Raw genomic sequence first — 5,504 nt, forward strand, 5'->3', positions numbered from 1 at the left:
TATGAAGTAATGATATGAGTACGTGATGGATTGGCCCCCCTATCGGAGACTCTCATTATATACCTTTATATGTTTGATTGGTAAATCAAAGAGACTTTAAACCATAGTAGAGCATTGATGCGACAAGTCTAAAACCATAGAATGGTAAAACGTATTGCCCTTAGATAGGCAACCATGCCTAACATAGATGGACGATGAGGAAGAAACATGAAGATCTTCAAGGAGTTCCATAACAAGCTATCAACCACCATGAGAGTCTCGATAGGTAGGAATTTATGGATTTTGAGCGAGACTTGTTCTTCTGGCAAAAAGCTTAGTTCTTACTCACATGAGCTTGATGATGAACCATCAGGAAATAAGGAGTCGATGCAATTCCCTGTAAGTTTGTTTTTAATGGTGGTAGCTCCCGACACCCTGAAGGGATATTTGTTACCAAGTACCAGCGGGGTTGAAACTCATTGATGGTGTCTAAGTATATGCCTAAGTAACGGAGGCATAGTACCAACGGAAGATATTCCCTCAAAACAGGAAGCAAAAGAATAAACTGCAAGCCTGTGGGTATTATGAAATAACCCTTGGAAGTAACCCAAGAGACCCCAACCTTAACCTACTCTTGCTAGCCTCAGCAAATCTCGAGGATGAGATTTCTTTTAAGGGTGGTAGTTTGTAACATCCAATTTTTTTTTCCAAATTTGGAATGTTAATAATAAAATAATATTGATTGAATTGCTATGATTTTTAGGGGGAATTTAAACTTTTCGAGACATTGTTTAAACTCTTCCAACCATGTTACAAAAGTTGGATAACATTTTATTCAATAAAGAAAACGATGGTTGGAAACTTTATTCAAATGGCATTCCATTTATTTATTTATTTAACATTTTGAGATCACATTCAAATAGATGAGTGAGAATAAAATGACTTACTCAATTGTGGTGCAAGAATATTTCATTAAGGATTTATTTGGAATTTGGAGGTTCTCTTTAGAAGTTGGATCTTATTTGCTTTTAGAGACAATTTGAATATTTTTCTATGGGCTTGGCCCTCTCTCTCTCTCTCTCTCTCTCTCTCTCTCTCTCTATTTGCTCTCACGTAGCACACCTCCAGGGAAAATCCTATTGGCCGCTCATTGCGGCAAACTGCCGGCGCTTCGCACAGGGGCGAGCGACCGAGCGATGCTTTAGGCCGGCACTTACGTACATAGCTCCCCACCCCGGTTTTGTGAACCTTCTAGAAGGTTCAATGAGCCGGTTTTTTTCTCTTATTGGTTTTGCTCTTTCTTTTCACTTTTCTGTTTCTTTTTCTTTTCTTTTTTTCGTTTCTGTTTTTTTTCATTTTTTGTTTTTTGTTTCCTTTTCTTTTTGAAGTTTATTTTTCTTTTAGATAACATGTTCGCAGTTTTACAAAATGTTTAGGATTTTCCTTTTTATTTCCTTTTCTTTTCTTCTCCTTTTTTCAACAAATTGAAAATTTAAATTTTGTTCGTGTGTCCAAAAAATGTTCAGTTTCTGAAAAAATGTTCTCAAAATTCAAAAATTGTTCTCATTACACAAAAAAGTTTAAATTTTTTGAAATTCAGAAAATGTACCGGATTTCAATTTTATGTTCACATATTCAACAAATGTTCGTGCTTCCAAATTTTTTAGGAATTTTTCAAAAAAATTCTTCGTATCAACATATGTTCTCATGATTCAAAAAACATTTGTGCTTTAAAAAATTGATAGCTCTTCCAAATTTGTTCAGGATATTTCAAAATTGTTCTTCGTTTCAAATTTTGTTCTCAAGATTCAAAAAATGTTAGTGCTTCAAAAAATAGTCTGCGCTTCCAAATTTGTTCTCAAGATTCAAAAATCATTCGTGCTTTACAAAATTGTTCACAAATTCAAAGAAATTCATGTTTCCAAAAAATATTTGGGAAATTCAAAATTTGTTCGTTTTCATAAAATTTGTTCACATATTCAAAAAATGTTCATGTTTCAAAATTTGTTCACAAATACAAAAAATTGTCCACATGTTTAATTTTTTCACTAATTCAAAAAATTGTTCCTGTTTCTGAAATTTGTCCACATATTCCAAAAAATATTGCAGTTTTGGAAATTTGTTCACAATTTTTAAAAAATCATGTTTTCGAAATCCATTTCCAAATTCGAAAAATGCTCAATTTTTGTAAAAATTGTTTAATTGTTTAATTTTGTTATTGTTTTCAAAATATGTTTTGCATTTATGAAAAGTAGTTCATAATTCATATATCGAAATATGTATTTGGCAACCCTGTGACAGATTGCAAAAACGTCAACCACCTGGATGCCGTTCGTTTTGATCCAAATCGAGCGAGCAACATCACGCAGCTCGCATCGCTCGAGCACCACATCTCTCGGCAATTTTGCATCTCGCATCGCAACACTCGAGCGCCCCATCCCTGATCTCCAACCGCGCCGCATCGCCACCACCTTGCCGCGCCCCCCTCCGATGAGCCGCCGTCGGTGAGCCAGACCGCACTGCACCTTCCTGCTCTTTCTTTCCCCTCCATCCTCCTTCCTCCCTCTCTCTGTCTCATCTCATTCTTCTCTCTGTTATCCCATCCGACGGGAGCTCCTCCACTCGATCCCACCCGCCTCGACGGTCGCGACCTCCGGCGACTCCTTGACGTCTGCCCCCCGCCCCCCCCCCCCCCCCCCCCCCCCGCCTGCACCTCTCCACCGGCCGTCTGGCTCGATCCGTTGCTCGCTGCCGCTGGAAATGCAGCTCCTTCGCTGTACCTCCTCTGCCCTGACGGCTGTGGCCTCCGGCGCCTCCCTGATGTCCACCGACGACCCTGCCTACACAGCTCCGGCAGCCGCTTAGCTTGCCGGTGAGGATTTGCTCCCGTCGAGCACGTTGACCCCAACCACGTTCGCGAGCCTGCACCGTTGAATGGCCCGCTAGCAGTCCACCCTTCCTCTACTCCATTTTTCTCTTCTCTGGTATTTTTTTGACCCGGTACTTTTCTTGGAAAGTATGATAATTGACCAGAGAAAAAATTGTTCAAAACATGCACCCAAGAACTTCTGTTTAAATAACAAGGTGATATATGCACCAAAGAATTGAGAATTTAAGTACAAATACCATGGTAACTGTGACCTTGAGGAAATTTTTTGTTGAAAACAACTCTGATAACTTCAGTGTAAATAACATGACAATATACGAACCGCAGAGTTGATAACTCTAGGTAACTTTGAAGGGGTGGGGAGTTGTTAAAAACATGCACTCAATAACTTATGTAAATAGGAGGGTAATATACAAACTATAGATCTGATAACTTGGGTAGAAATATAGGCGGCCGTGGGAGGAGGCTATGCAGCAGAGACGAGAACGGGAAAACATATAACATTGACCAAAGAGCATGGTAGTATACGAACCTCAGACCTAAAAACAACATGATAATATAAGAACCGTAGGCCCGATAACTTATATGAATACAACATGGTAATATAAGAACCGCAGGCCCGATAACTTATATGAATACAACATGGTAATATATGAACTGCAGGGTCGGTGATTTGTGGAAGAGTAGTAAAAAGTGGTAATACGCATCACGTACAAATACCCGATAGCTTACATACAAACATCATTGTCATATTTGACTCGATGGGGAAATTATTTAAACATACCACCGTAAATTTTTGTGTAAATGGCATGGTTACATACACATCACGTACAAATACGATGGTAATATTTGACTCGATGGGGAAATTGTTGTAAACATACCCCCATAAATTCTGTATAAATAGCATGATTACATACGCATCACATACCTACGTACAAACACCACGGTAACTTTGATTAAGAAGAAAAATTGTTAAAAACATACCCCCCGGTAACTTATAAACATCATGGTAATATACGAACCGCGGCTGATAACTCATGTACACGCACCGATATAACATTGACCAGAGAGCATGGTAGTATACGAACCTCAGACCTAAAAACAACATGGTAATATAAGAACCGCAGGCCCGATAACTTATATGAATACAGCATGGTAATATATGAACTGCAGGGTCGGTGAACCATTTTTATGCGTTCGATAACTTATGTGAAAAGAGCACGGTAACTTGCATATAACTGGCATGGTAATTTATGTAGCCTAGGCGTGGTAAATTTTGGCTAAAAAGAAGTCATCGGAACATGCCAACATGGGATATAGTTTCGAAGATCTCGGCGCGACGAATCTTTTATGTAAAAACGGTTTTTACATCGGACCAACGGTTTAAGCTACAAAACATTTTAAATTTTTTGAATAAAAAAATCTAGAATGACATCAGCTTTTTTGTCCTCTAGTGTATGCATATACTTAGAAGAAGAAATGCACGTGAAAGAAGAAATAGTATATGCATATATTTAACCAAGGATAACTTGATTAAGCGTAATTGGACAGGACATACGAGGTGTAGCTTCTGTGATCGGGACGAGACGATCAAACATCCCTTTTTTGATTGCCCGTTTGCCAGAGTACTTTGACGGACGGTTCACATTGCTTTTAATATTACTCCACCGAATTCTGTCACTACGTTATTTGGGACATGGCTCACTGGGATTGAGCCTGAATTAGCGAGACATATTCGTGTTGGAGTTTGCGCTTTGTTGTGGACTATCTGGACTTGCAGAAATGATTTAGTTTTTAATAGAACATCACGTATTCACTTTTTGCAGGTTATTTTCCGAGCCACGGCCGTGATCCGTTCATGGTCGCTACTCACTCCGATGGAGGCCAGGGAGCATTGGTTACTGGATCTATCCGCTGGGAGATGGTAGCTCGGGATATCTTCAACCGGTTTGGATGGCGGTCATGTAATAGGATAGGCAATTAGTTTACCTATCTATCTTTAGCCAGCCGGTTGTGGCGTCTTATCTTGGCTAGTCTGTGTGTCCAGCCTCTTTAGCTCTGTGTGAGCTGTCTTTTTATTACTTTTCAGTCGGAGACTTTGAAACCTTGTTGGAACCTTTTATTTCGTTAATAAGATGGCCGTATGCATCACTTTGATGCAGAGGCCGGGGAGATCCCTTTTTCGAAAAAATATATATTTAAAGTGAAGAAAGTAATGGTGTGGCAGTTTTGTTTATATGGCACACATGTGCCAAATATCACAGTCCTATATATTCACGTATTCAATTTTTTTCCTGTTTGCTTTTCAAAAAATTGAGTCCCCTAACAATGTTTGCGTTTCAAAAAGAGTTTCTTTTTAAATAATTATGCTTCAAATTGTAAAACAAGTTTTAGTGAGCCGTGGATTATAGTTCATATACTCCGGGTTGCCATTGTACGTACTAAACCTCAGTTACTACAGTGGTTATCTACTCGTTCTCTGGCGGGAGGACTTGAGTAGGATCCCTTTCCCGCAAGTTTTAATTTTTTGGAATTTGGTGGACTGGTTTTATTTTTCGCCGCTGCTGGAGTTTCTTTAAGTATGGTGCTGCCAAATATTTAGAGTAACTCGCCTCACGTGGTGGCTAGCCCGTCGCGC

At 39.3% G+C, this 5,504-nt stretch overlaps 1 long non-coding RNA gene across 1 annotated transcript; it reads left to right on the top strand.

Moving 5' to 3' along the window:
* Positions 1-2,375: 2,375 nt before the first annotated feature.
* LOC141039315 (uncharacterized) lies at positions 2,376-5,078 on the top strand. The gene is made up of 2 exons (XR_012200244.1): positions 2,376-2,483; positions 4,693-5,078. It is a non-coding gene; the product is annotated as an uncharacterized lncRNA (long non-coding RNA).
* The last annotated feature ends 426 nt before the right edge of the window (positions 5,079-5,504 follow it).

This window comes from Aegilops tauschii, chromosome 1 (genome assembly GCF_002575655.3).
Source record: "Aegilops tauschii subsp. strangulata cultivar AL8/78 chromosome 1, Aet v6.0, whole genome shotgun sequence".
NCBI lineage: Eukaryota > Viridiplantae > Streptophyta > Magnoliopsida > Poales > Poaceae > Aegilops > Aegilops tauschii.